Below are 14428 nucleotides of genomic sequence, written 5' to 3'. Positions count from 1 at the left end.
CTCCAGCAGAGGCTGATTCTGAAACATGCAGAGACGAGCACAGGCTTCTAAGGGAGAAGGACAAGATAGGGACACGCCTCCCCGACATCAGGAATCACTGTAAAGCTGTAGTAATTAGACAGTGTGCGATTGGCACAGGGACAGATAAATAGATGAATGAAACAGAAGCGAGTCCAGAAACATCTGTGCATATATGGAACGTTGATATATGAGAGAGGGGATGTACAAATCAGCGGGGAAGGATGGACTCTAATCAACAGTGCGGGGGTAACCAGTTATCCATTCAGAAACAAGGGGGAAAAAAGAAATTGGATCTTTACTTTACACCAGACACAAAAATCAATTCCAGGTGGATTGGAGACCTAAATGGGAAAGGCAAAGGCGTCTAACGTGGTCGGCTCTGGGTCCAGCCAAACAATCCTTGGGAACAAGCCTGCCCTTCAGAAGGAAACAAGTGGTCCTTGGATGCTCACACGGGGTTCTTGGTCACTGTGAGGACAGGAGTGGGTCCCAGTCATCCTGCCACCCTGATCCAATGCCTCCTCCTCCAGGAAGTCCTTCCTGGCTACCATTCCTTAGGAGGCAGGAGACCCGACTTTGCTCTGCCGGCCCCACCAAGTGATCATGCCAGGGCAATGAGAACCACAATCTTCACACCCATGTCAAAAGCTCACATTTATTGATCCCTTGCTCTGAGTCAGGAGCTTTACCTGAATGTTCCATTTAATCCTCACAGTAACTCCATGAAACAGGTTCAATGTTATCCCCATTTTACAGACGATGAACGTATGATAGAAGGGAAGTAGCTTGCCTAAAGTCACACAGCTTCTAGGTGCCACAGCCAGGATTCCAACCTGGATCCATCTAACTCCAAAGTCTTGATAATTACTCTAATGATTTTCATACTGTGAGTCCTGACTGTAAACAGAAATGTGAAATCAATTTGCTAGTGCCAATATTTTTAAAAATGAAATTAAATAAAAAATGAAATTAGAATAGACTGGAACATAAAATATCCAAGGTTCTCACACACAGCAAGAATAGTCCTGTTTTGTAAACCTTTGTTTCACATGTAAGTGGATACAGGTATACTAGGTGGAGACGAGAATATCTTTCTTGCTTCAGGTCAGGACCAGCAAAGTTTTTATTCCATGTAGCAAGGAGCTGTTGGGAAAAGGTCACTGTCTAGACTTCATCCCCCACAGAATGGGACCTGGTCATGGCATTAGCCTCCTAATTTGCTAAAAAAAGGAACTCAGAAGTGAAGCTCACTAGAACAGCTCCTTTGGTGCATTGCCATGAGCAAGAAAAAGGAGGTCAAAACAATTCTGTAAGGGTCTCTTCCAAGATGGTGTCTTCTGGAGTTCGTGGGACTCTGGGGGAGAGAATAGGGCTCCCTCCACTCTGTGTTACCGAGTGCCCTTGTGGAGGCCTGAGCATAATGAATGTTCAGTGTTTATTGAGCCTTTCTTGTGCACAAGATGGCATGTGAAGACCAGACATGCTCTCTGACCTTCATCCATAAACCCCGAGGGAAAAGACATGTGGCCCAGAAGCTTTATCCAAGAGGAGCAGGAGAGCAGAACCATTCATTGACCGTGGAGTGGGAAGTGGTCAGGACAGGGTTCTTGGGCAGGCAGTATTAAACCTGGATCTGAGCGATCCTCAACCCCCAAGGCTGATAAGTGCTGCAGGATGGCACAGAGGTAAGAGGACAGAAGTGATCTGGAAACGGCACATGCCACTTGTTGGAGGAAGTGAAAGTGGAAGAGGCAAAGACGGAAAGGTAGTCGAGACGGGATTCAACTGTGAAGGGCGTGCACAGGGAACACATGGACGAACACATGAAAGAGTGACCCTTTGGCGGGCCAGGCAGCAATCTCAAACAAAAGTCAGCATCCCCAGACCTGCCCCCTTCCTAGACTCCAGGCTGGGCAGCTGGGTCTGCAAGGGGAAGCCTTTATCTCTCCCAAGAAAGCAGAATCAACCTGGGTTTAAGAAAATTGCAAGAGGGTGGCCAATGGGGACATTCTGCCTCTTAATTTCTTTGATGTCCAGTTGGAAGAGTCTTTTAGCTATTTGATTTGGTGTTAGTCAATCAATTCATTGTCAAAGTTTGTCCAGTCACTTTAACAGTTAGGTTTGGACCACCTTTCCAAGATAAAAATCTTTAACTTGTGTTACACATGTGGTAGGAGGTCCAAAAATCCAGTCTCCCAACCACCACTGGCTGCCAGAAGGTAGAGTGAACTTTCCTAAAGAGTGGGGGCCCTGGGGACAGGGGACTCGGAAACTGGCCCTCAGCTGCCCTTGGCTACCTTACCTCCCACTACCACCACCAACCGGCAGGGCTTGGCCCAAGCTGTTAGTCTGCTCCTGCATGAGCCAGGGGATGCTATCATTTAGTTTTGGGATGTAATTATTCCCTAAGTTCTCGTCGCTGCCTGTCCCGTGGAGCTGCCGATGATTCTCTCCAATCTCCTGGGCAATCTTGCTCCGGCAGCTTCTCCTCAGCCACTCCTGGCAGTCCTACCTTGGCCTGGAGGACTCGTCTCACTCAGTCACAGAGAACTCCTACACTGTCCATAAGACCCAGCTCCAATGTCACCTCCTTGGTGAAGCCATTCTCAGGTCCTCCACTTCTACAAAGAAATCACGACTCTTCGTCTATGCTTGCCTACTTCCACAGACCTCCATTACCATACTTCTACCGTGTTTAATGGCCATTTGTCTATCACCCTCTAGGTTGCCTTGAGAGCACGGAACAGGGAACATCCCTAGAGCCCCCAAAGTGCTTGGCGAATGAATGAATATATAGCCCAGTAACATGGCATTAGCCGCAACACTCAAAAATTAACTGAGACGTGTTTGAACAAGAACCCCAAGTGATACACTAACTTTCCCCTGCCCCCCTCCCGCCTCGCCCCTCGTCAAGTCAGGTGACCAGAAAACAACGTCCTTTGCCACCATGAGTTAAAGCCTCTGGGGAAGTGAGAAAATCTCAGGCATTCAACATTTGTTAGAGGAAATAAAAGAGCCATACTAAGAACTTCTCTTTTTTTAACCTCTGAAGACACTGCCCATTAGAATAGTCAGAGTCCTTGTCATTCCCTCCCGCAGTTCAGCACCCCTGATGCTTTTTTCTCCTGATGAGTAGTTAACCTGCCTGTGGTTGAGCAAGAGGAACACTGGAAACCATGGTTTGCCCCTTTTGGCTTTGGCTGCAAGAAGCTGAGTCAGATTCGGTGTTTAACCACCACAACCACAGCATTGCGGGCACCTGGCGTTAGGACCTTCCCTCTTTCACCACATCATTTCTGAACTTTTTTCAGCCTTAACTTACTAACTTAGATACGTGTAATTGTTTATTTTGCAAGACACCTCAGATCCTTCGTGAAAGTGGAGACTGGACGAGGTAGAAAGAAAGACAGAAAAAGAAAGATGGGAAGGAGGTCAGGAGAGAGAAAGAGAAGAGAGAAGGCATAATTACGTCTCTGGTAACCGCGACAATGTACTTCCACTTCTCACAGTTATTTTGGGGGCCAAGGGCTGAACTGAAGGAACACGGGTGGTCACACGTGCGTAAGTGTGTCGGCACACCCACACGCTGGGGAACACGGCCTCCCCCCCCCCGCCACTGACAGTCACAGGCAATAGCTGTGTTCTGAACCTCTGACTCCTCTGAGCTCTTGGGGTTCTGTCTTAGGATGTCATCTGGGGCTTCTGCTCCCTTCCCATCAGGGCCCCCTGGTGCCGTCCTTGACCATGACCCAGAAAGAGAAATGAACTGAGGACAGCAGTTCACAGACTGTCCACTCCAGGGCAACCAACGGGGATAAAACTCTGCCTACTGCCACAGATTCCTGTAAGGCCTCAAGGTCAAGACCGGCAGGTATGCACACCCTCCTCAGAGATACCATGCTCCAGGTGATGGAAAGTCCTGAACTCTCCAATGTCTGAGCTAGACAGACACTCAAGGTCCTCGTCCCCGACGTGGAAAAACTGAGGTACAGGGAGGGGAATGGACTTACGTGGCTAATTTTTATCTGTCTCATGTATAACCTTTGACCCTGTGGTACAAAGAACAGTGAACCAGGAGCGATAACACAGGATTCTCACCCCAACTCTGCCTCTCTCTCTCTCCTGTGTGACATCAGGGAAGCCAGGCCAGCTCTTGGAGCCTCATTTTCCTCATGAATAAAATGAGATTTAAGTAAAACTCCTTGCTGCCTGCCTGCCAGGGTGTGTGAGGATCTGAAGGATAAGGACAGGGGTGGCACTTTGGAAGCTAAGCAACACAAGGGGTAAGGAATCCTAGAAGGGACTCCAGGAGGCACGTGCCCCGGGAAAGTGGGTACTGGGCATCATTTGGGTCCCTAGGAAATTACCTGGAAAAGGACTGCCTGGGGCTGCACCAAGTATTGTCTCATCAGCACGGGGCACCACTGCCATAGCATGGAGGAGAAAAGAAACACAGACACGTGAGAAGGAGGGCAGCACGAAGAAGGGCGGGGCGTGGGGATGAGGCTGCAGGGCTGGCTACCTCGGATGGCCACCTCTGCCCAAGAGGCTTCCCTGTCACCTGCTGAGCTCCTCCAGGCTCACTGCCCAGCCTCAGGTGGCCCTTGGGAGCTGGGCCAGCGCCAGGCCAACCACTCCCTTCCTGAGGGACCAGGCACCTGCCCACCGACACACCTACCCAGCGGAGGACGCGAGCCGGAGACAGGGAGCCGTGTCCCGGGGCCTGGCCTGATGACTGAGCCTGAGGAGACAGAGGGGTCTGGATGCCTTGGGCAGCTGGGGTGGAGCCGGGGCCTGAGGGCAGCTGTCTCCCTTCCCTGGCCTCTGCTTCCCCAGCTGTCTGAGGACTTGCGTGTGATCTCCAAGTTCCCTGCCTCCGCGGATGGCTCTTCACCTAACCAGCCACATGACAAAGGAGGGATTTCCTCTTCAACAGATGAGCTCCAAGGCAAGAAAAGAGAGATGGAGCGGATCCTATAGGTTAGAGGAGACCTGAGATGCATCAGTCAGTCGCAATGTGGACCCTGACTCCCATAAATAGACTGTATAAAATACAACTGTAAAAAAAAATATTATGACATATTACGAAACTATCATAAATGCAAAAACAGATTGTATATTTGAGATATTTGAGGACCTTATCGATTGGCTAACTTTTTAGGTGTGATAACGGTATCACGATTATGCTTGTTAGGGTCTCATCTCTTGAAGAGTCATTCTAAAACATTCAAAGATTAAGTGATACGATGTCCGGAGTCTGCTTCAAAACAAAGTTAACGAAGTTGGCTGCCGTTAACAGACTGTGGTCTATCTATGCCACGGGATACTACTCTACAGGAGAAAGGAACAAAGCACCAATGCGTGCTGCGATACAGGTGAGCCTAAAAGCACACTAAGTCAAAGATGCCAGGTATGGGGCGCCTGGGTGGCTCAGTCGGTCAAGCATCTGCCTTCAGCTCAGGTCATGATCCTGGGGTCCTGGGATCGAGCCCCACATCGGGCTCTATGCTCAGCAGGGAGCCTTCTTCTCCCTCTCCCTCTGACCCTCCCTCCTGCTCATGTTCTCTCTCTCTTTCTCTCAAATGAATAAATTTTTAAAATCTTAAAAAAAAAGAAAAGAAAAGAAAAAAAAAAGAAAAGAAAAGAAAAAAGAAAGATGCCAGATATGGGTGGAGTGTCCAGAACTGGCAAATTTATCACACAGAAATCAGAGCAGGGGTGGCTGGAGCTGGAGGGGGAACTGGCTTTAACTCTAAATGCACATGAGGGACCTTCTTGGAGGGAAGGAACTGTTCTAAAACTGGGCTGTTGGTGTTGGTGGCACAGCTCCATAAAGTACTAAAAATCACTGACCTGTATACCTCAAATGAGTGAATTTTAGGATATAAAAATTAAAATTCAATTAAGCTGTTGAAAAATAAAGCAGAGTGTGAGGACAGTAGGGGTATCTATGAAACAGGACGAGCCGTGCGTCAAGAATCGTTGAATCTAGGGGCGGGATGCTTACAGGTTAACTAGACTATTTTGTCTACTTTTGAAATCCTCCGTGATTAAAGTCAAAAATCCCAAAGAGCACATATTGAGTCACGATCCCACTTGCTGCACCCGTTAACTGTTCAGAAAAACACCTGCGGAATAATGAGAGCACCCCAGAGGAAGAGGCCAGCCAGGAATCTGCTGTCTTGAAGTCTGTTATCTCTCCATCTTCACGGACGCCAAGGTTCCAAACACAAGAAGCATAAAGCCTCCCATCTGCCCAGCCCTGTCCAGTTGGCAAAGTCCTTGGAAAGATGGGGCTCAGAGAGGGGAGCCCCGGTGTGCCAGCTCCAAGCTCAGTCCTGGCCCATTACCCCAGAAGCCGAGTTAGGATTTTCGAAGACTTCACTACCAGCCTGGAGGGGAAGCTTACACACTTCCGGTGGGACATCCTCCTCAGTAAAGTGCCCTGGCCCCAGGCCGAACTCTACTCCTCCAGCTAGGGAGAGAGCCCCGAAGCTGCGAGCAAAGAGGACAAAAGTTCCACACTTTCTAAACCTGGGTACACGAAAACTGTACCTGCAGAGCATACGTTCAAGACCAGTTCTGTCGCGGGGCACCTGGCTGGCTCAGTCGATGGAGTATGCAAATCTTGACCTCCAGGTTGTGGGTTCGAGTCTCGTGTTGGGTGTAGAGATTACTTAAAAATAAAATCTTTAGGGGCACCTGGGTGGCTCAGTCGGTTAAGTGTCCAACTCTTGATTTCAGCTCCGGTCATGATCTCAGGGTTGTAAGACTGAGCCCTGCATCGGGCTCTGTATTGGGTGTGGAGCCTGCCTAACATTCTCTCTCGCCCTCTCCCTCTAACCCTCCCCCCGAAAAACAAACAAATAAAATCTTAAAAAAAAAAGAAAAGAAAAGAAAAGAAAGGAATAGTTCTGTCCTGATTACAGTGGATCAAATCAATTGGCAGGGAGCCTGGAGACCTGACACTGCCGTGGACTCCCATTCAACCTGGGGCAGGCCCCACCCCTCAGGCCTCAGTGACCCTACCTGTCAAATGAGGGAGGTGGACCAGAACCATCAGGGCCCCTTTGGCTGTGAGGCCTCCCCTGGGGGGCTCTGCTCTGCACAGGTGTGGTCCTCACTGGGTTTCTCGCTGATGTGGTGAGGTCAGGCTTAGGCCACACTCTGTGGGTTAGTGAAGGCGTTGCCCCTTCTACCCAGGCCCCTGAATCCAGACGCCTGGCCACCATCAGGGGAGGAGTGTGGCTAAGGAAGCCTACCAGCCCCGAGGCCAGAAAGACGGGGCTCGAATCTGACAGGCCAAGGTCATGCCGTGTGGAACCAGGCCAGGCGCCTCACATTCTCGGCTGCTTCTCTCATGTGTAACATGGGGATATATGACCCTTGATATATGTCAAGTCCTAGAGGGCAGTCCTTTTTATTCTCATATTTTGGGCCCTCAGGGCCAGACGTGTAAACACTGGCCAACGCTGCAGAGGGTAACAGGACAGATCCTGTGGTGAGGGAACTGTTCTGGGTGTCAAGTCCGCCAACGCCAATCCCCCAACGTGATATAGTACTGCAGCTTTGCAGCATATCGTCACTGGGAGAAACTGGAAAAGGGTAGAGAGAATCCTTTTGTATTATTTTTTACAACTACATGTGAACCAATGATCTCAAGCCCAAAGTTTAATTTAAAAAGGAGGTTTTAGCATCCCATCCCCAATAAACCTAATAAAGACGAATCAAACTTTAAAAATGTTTGTTGAGACACCTGGGTGGCTCAGTAGGTTAGGCATCTGGCTCTTGATTTCTGCTTAGGTCATGGTCTCACGGTCCTGGGATCGAGCCCTGTGTGGGGTTCTGTGCTCAGCAGAGAGTCTGTTTGTCTCCCTTTCCCTCTGCCCCTCCTCCTGCTTCCACACACACTCTCTATCTATCAAATAAATAAATAAATCTTTAAAGATAAATAAAATTTTAAAATGGTTGCTGGGGGTGCCTGGTGTTTCAGTTGATTAAACATCTGACTCTTGACTAACTCTTGATTTTGGCTCTGGTCATGATCTCAGGGTTGTGGGACTGAAGCCCGCGTTGGCTCCAAGCTGGGCATGGAGCCTGCTTGGGATTCTCTCTCTCCCTCTCCCTCTGCCCCTCCCCTCCCCGCTTGCATGTGTGCTCTCTCTTTAAAAAAAATAAATAAAAGTTTGCTGTAAATGATGCTTGCAAAAGTACTCCCTAATCTACAGTGGTACTGTTAGTATTGACTGGCAAAGAACTGCCAAGGATTCTGAATGACCTTCTCCTTCCAGGAAGCCTTCCCAGATTTCCCCTCTTCTGTGTTCCTAGAACATCTAAGTAGTCATACCTCCACCACTACACTTACCACTTTGCATCATCTAATTGTTTAGTGTCCTCATCCCCCCACTGGAGTGTGAACTTCATGAGGATGGAGCTGTGTCTCCCTCGTCTTTGTGACAGCAGCTCCTGGCCCAGTGCCCAGCTCGGAACAGATGTGACATAAATGCCCGTGGAACCAAATGAATTGGGACAGGTACCATGACCTGACTCTGGCAACAGCACCAGAGGTGCTGCCCAGGGTCACTGAGAGGGTAAGTGAGATCAGGGTGCTTTTATTTATCAGAAAGTACTAGAGGCATGGATGAGACATGCTCTCTATTCATCTGGGTCTCCAGATCTGTGCCCATGCTTGGGCCACAATCAGTTGCAGTGGAATCAAATCAAGAGGTTTACAAAGTTTAACTCACTCATTACCCCCTATTCTGTTGCAGCCTGCCCCAGACACACTCCCAGGTGTGGAATAGCAGGGGAAGCCCCGGGGAGGTGACTGAAATTAGATATTGTAGTTTCTGTCCAAGAGAAACTTCCAGCAAGGACTAACCAGGAGGCTCCCTCTTTCCCCCCTGATCACTTAAAGAATTTTAGTGAGCCCCAAATCTCAGAGCCCAAAGGAGCTCAGGAGTTATGATGAAGGCTGATCTTTTATCTGAGGTTTGAACCCCACCAGTGATGGAGAACTCACTACTTTCTGAGGCAACCACTGCCTGGCCACTGAGCTCGGCTATGAAGTGCTAAATCTGTCCTCGCAGGCCTCCCTACATTGGTCTTGTGTGTGCCCTCGGTGGCCCCAGTTCCAACAAATGTCCTCAGGCCACAGGTGGCAAGGCTGTTCGCTCTGGACCTAATGCAGGGCCCCCATGTCCTCCACTCCTCGTTCTGGACATGTTTTCTCTGACGGGGGCATAAGAAGCTCGCCTCTGCTTTTCTTGTGACCTCATTGTCTGGCTGACTCATGCTGTTCTCAATCAACACAGAGCTCACCACAAGTTCATTAGCAATGCAAAGTGATTACGTATATGATTTTGTTTAAATGTTCAATTTCTCCCACCCCTACCGTGGTGCTTAAAAACTCTCCCAGGCTTCCTGTTGCCTCCAGGTACTGTTGACCTGAACCCTACAGGCCCTAATTCAAATTCCAACCTACTTCTCCAGCTTCCACTCCAATGTACCCTACTTCCAAAAACATCGTCCTCTACTCCAGCCACACCACACACACTAATCCCTGAAAGCCCACGTCAGTACCTTTGCTCATGCTGTCTTCCTATCCCCACCGCAGTCAAAATCCTGTCCTCTATGGTCCAGATCAAATGGCATCTGCTCCTGATGCTTTTCCTCAGTCTGTGGTTGAAACAGATCATTTCCTTCTCTGAATCCCCACGGCACTTTCCCTGCACTTCCTTTAGGACGTCTGTTCCATGCTACTTCACTCTAGTAATTTAGGACCGTGTCTGCTCCCCTTCTGAGATGGGGAGACACCTACAGGCAGCGTCCCTGCCTGGTCTGAAGCTGGATCTTACCAGTTGGCATGGGCAGGACCTATCCTGAGTGAAACTGAGCAAGGGAGGGAGAGAAGGGGCAAAGGAATCCAGGGCTCACCCTGAACCTTCAGAGTTCTGCTAGAAGAGGGGAAGAAAAGGCCCTGGGCTCACAGCATTCTGGCTCTTGTCTTCCCAAATGCAAGAAAGGAAATGACAAGGCTTGGAGCCCTAAGCTCCACTCCTGGAGGGTGAGAGCTGGGACCCAGGGGTCAAGGCCTCCGAAGTGGTAAGACGGTACAGTGTGTGTGGTGGTGGAGGAAGAGGACACCCTGTCCTGGGAGCCCCAGAGCCTGCTCAGGTTCTGCCTGTCTGTGTGATGAGCGCCTCCAGATCCTGACATGAAGAAGAGGAGAGAGAGTCCCCCAAACAAAGCCCCATCTCTAGGCAGCCAAACACTATGGGCTTCTCCTAGGTGGCCCATGGTGGGGCCTAGCTGTCCCATCCTGCCACAGGACCAGAAAGGGGGCCGGGCAGGGAGGCCCATCACCCCCGAAGGAATGCAGACCTATTGGCTAGCAAAGGCCCTGAATAGGGGCGTGCAAAGAGAAACCCCCCCCCCCACCAATCCTAGATTAGCTGGTATGGGCGTGAAGGGGCCACCTCAAGATGCTCATAGCCCACTTTCTTTCGGATGGACTGCCCAGCTGAAGGAGGACAGAGGTCATCCCGGGGAGGTAAAGAAAGGAGACTTCCCCCTGTACTGCAAGATCAGTAGAGTCGGGGCAGGGAGGCGGATGCCCCTGCCCACCACCACCGCCTCCGCCGGGCTGCTGGGGAGCGGTGATGCGCATGCGTGCACGCGCACACCCGCTCCTCGGGCTGCAGGCCACCTCTCGCCCCATCTGCTCCCTCTCAGGCAGAACCTTCCAAAGAGCGATATTTTGCAAAGGCACACACACGCAGCTTTGGGAGGGAGTGCCCTCCTTGTCCCCGAGGTTTGCTAGGGCCAAACAGAAGCCACGCAAGAGAAGCACCAGAAAAAAAGAAAAAAAAAAAAAGCTGAGAAGAACAGAACTCCGTGGTTTGCAAGTCTGAAGCCTCTATCAGCTCTCACCGAAACCCTCACACGCTTTTAATAACCCTCAGAATAACATGAACTCCCTGGATGCTGACTACACCAGGTGCTATTCCAGGCGTTAAAACACGGTCGTCTCCTTCATCCTGACAACCACCCCGTGGGTATTATCGTCCCCCCCTCCCCCAGCAGAAGATGAAAGTGAGGCACAAGGAGCCCAACTACTGTGTCCCAATCACCCCCCAGCAGTGCCACCCCAAGTCCAGGATCTCACAGCGCGACGCACCACCTCTCTGCCACTATCATCAACCCCATCCCGGGGCGGGTGAGAAAACCAAGGGTAGGGAAGGTGGGTGAGCTGTGGAGGGGGGTGTCAGACCCGGTTCTCTCTGACCTGTGTTCTTCACCACGATTCCACGTGCCTCACACAGAGGTGCAGGGGCCCAGGGAGAGAGATGGCAACTCTCAGAACAGGTGAGGCCCCACACGCTTCACAGCCCCTTCGGACACCTACTTGCTCCCGACCCTGCACCTGTCACAGGGCCATTCCCTCTCCCCGAGGGCCCTTTCCCCTTCTCTCTTCCTATCCTTGTCTATCCACCCCTGCAAGGCCTGGCTCAAGAATGACCTCCTGCGGACATGTTTCTAGATGGGTTCGGCCATAGACGCCATTAACTTTATTCTCTCTTCTCCCCACTTGGACTCAGAGGATGGCCACGCTCTGATGGATGTCAGAACGAGCAATTAATCTTAACATTAGTGAGAAACAAACAGGAACATGTGACATTGTTAGTCCCATTCAGGAAAAATCAGGCCTCGGACTGCTTGGTTCAAGCCCTGTGTTCCTTACCGAAGGTAACATTCTGGCTTTTAGAGACATCAGAAACGGAAGGAAGCAGACGCTAGGCTTAGGTTTTAGCTGTAAGCCCAAATTTAGTTAATGGAGATAGCAGGGGAAAAACTAGCACAGTGACAGCAGTGTTTCTGTTTATTTGCCTTTTTATCAGGGTTAACTTGACTTCAGAGCCTTTGCTTTTAATTATTGAAAATACGTTCATGTTTTGCAGTTACGTGTTAATTTCATGAATCTCGTACTTTGTACCTGGAAACAAAGCATAATAATAATTTCGTGCGTGTTAATATCTATAATTTACTTAAATAAGCAAGCCCTTGGCCCTGAGACCAGACGTGTGAACAAACACTTCTGAGAGCCTGGTTTGAGTCTGATTTTTAACAATTCCTTTTTCTCTCTCATACACACATATACATTACATTTAGCCTCCTGGTTTTATTTCCTTCACCTCGCTCCCACAGATCAAACCTCAAATAATGTAACACTGCTGGCTAGAAACGGGCTTCACACAAACAAACAAAAGGTTTCAAGCCACATCTCCCGGTCCAACCATTTTCCACTTCCTCCACCTGCTCCAACAAAACAGCCTCTCTCTGCCCAACTGCCCTGGAAAGCCCTGAAATACCTCATTTTCATTTCTGGGAGAGGAAGAGGTCTGATCCCCAAATAAAAGAAAACTTCAGCCATGATAGGAAGCAGGGAAAACCCAGGCAGACTTCTTCTTGCCACCCGTGTCAAGCTCACAAAGGGAAAAAATCGTACCATCCGACATGGTTGGGAGAGTTTAATCCAAAGCTGTGCTAATTAATATCCCCGGCTTTCCAGAAGCCAGTGCCACATACAGCTGCGAGGGCAACAAGGCTGTTCTCCCTTCAATTTTATGGGAAGAACATTTTCATTACAAAGCCTCCTCCCAGACCCTCCTCTCTCAGCCAGATTAGCCTCGAGAAGGAAGCGGATGATCCATATATCAGAACTCCTTCTCTCCCCATTAATTTTATTATTTATATCCCATTTTAAAAGTTTATTGGTGCAACTCCCGGTGCACCTGGCCAGAGCCCTTCTGACAGAGTGGTTATCTTCACGCATCTCCTACTCAGGACCAGTGGATGCCCTGGTCACCAGAATGTGCCAACTTTTTGAAATTTACCCCGGAGAAAGAGCTGACTCCAGTGGCATTTCCTGTCTCCCCACTGCAACACACACACCATTGTTTAAAACAAATGGTGAAGGGTCTAAACTTACTCATTTGTGAACTATGTGTGGACTCGATGGCTTAGCCTGTGCTAGGGGTGGTCCCCAGAGTCCCCCAAAAACCCTGAGGGATACCCTACGCGCCCCCACCCAAATCAAGCATCCCCAGCTGTTCGAGCACAGTTGACCCATTTTGAACCCAAACCGCCAGACCACGGGCAGGCCTGGCGAGGCCACGTGTCTTACCATTTTATTCTGAAACCCCACGTGCTCCAGGCTGTCTCTTTCCAGCCTCCTAAAGGGACCCCAAATCCAATCTAAATGTCTTGAATTTACCTGTTTGTCTTTTATACATATAAATAGCTGCACTTCCATTCTCTCTTTGTTTCTCATTTTCATTTGGTTCTAATATCTGCATGTAAATGTCGGAAAATAGCATCTGTAATTGGAGATTATGAAGTATGGCCAGCTCCTGACAGGCTGCTAAGGAAGATGGATTATCCTCATTTTTCTGTAAATTTTGTCAATTTTGGAATTCATAAGCTATCAACACTGATCAAAATGGGACTTCACAGCTGTGTCAAAAAAAAAAGAAAGAGCAAGAGCGAGAGGGAGCTCTCGAAGGCAGGCAGTCGTGTGCGGGGCCGGGCGGCAGGCGGCTGGTGGCGTGTTGGCGCGGCGCATTGCGTGCCCAGTGTCACCGGCGGCCGCCCTCCTCCCCTGTGCCCTCCCCTCCACACTGGCGGCTCCCTCAGCGAGGGGCACCCTGGAACTCGGGGTGGGGCTGCCTGATCCCCTGGCTCAATCAAACAGCTAAATCACACAACTAGAAGGCCGCAAATCCTCCAAGGCACCCACTCAAATCCAAGGCTTAATTTATTGCTGGGCGCTGCCTTCCTTATTTATCCGGAGGAGTCGGCGGGCTCCCTGTGCGCGCGCCTCCGAGATGTTCTACTCCTTCCTGACCATCACGGCCCACTTGAGGCAATTGTGTTGGTGTCTCTCTCTCAATTTTCCCATTACTGGGAGTAAGTACTGTTGGGACTCTGTAATAGCCCGACTGCAGCCCATATCAATAACAGATGAGGTTTAATCGTCCAACACAGAAATTATTTAGGCGCAGTAAGGACATTCAATGTCATTTGCATAATGGCATTTCTATCGCACGCACCTAACCCGTCTTGCATAAACAAGGCCTTGGGACCATAAATAATAATAAATCATGACGTCTGCACGCCTCTTGCGGTAATAGGAGCCACTCTTTGTGGAAATTATTTCAGCAGGAAATGGGCACTGTAATTTTAAAGACATGAGACGCTGTGAGGCACGGTAAATCACGCGGGCACACGATCCCCAGGAGCAGCCGGGGGACCTGTCCTGAGCCCCAGCGACATCCCCGGGACGATGGGAGGAGGCAGGCAGGCCTTGAGGGGGAAACACGTGGGGACTCTAGAACTGACGCCAGCA

At 49.9% G+C, this 14428-nt stretch overlaps 1 protein-coding gene across 2 annotated transcripts in view; it reads right to left on the bottom strand.

Annotated features, from left to right (window-relative positions):
• Positions 1-14428, bottom strand: part of PAX5 (paired box 5) — a 184292-nt gene that overhangs the window by 80039 nt on the left and 89825 nt on the right. The window lies entirely within an intron of this gene.

Source organism: Ursus americanus, chromosome 18, assembly GCF_024610735.1.
Source record: "Ursus americanus isolate L20-20 chromosome 18, mUrsAme1.1.p, whole genome shotgun sequence".
Classification (NCBI taxonomy): domain Eukaryota; kingdom Metazoa; phylum Chordata; class Mammalia; order Carnivora; family Ursidae; genus Ursus; species Ursus americanus.
The sequence above is the reverse complement of the archived record's forward strand: the minus strand, read 5'-3'. Positions and strand labels throughout refer to the sequence as shown.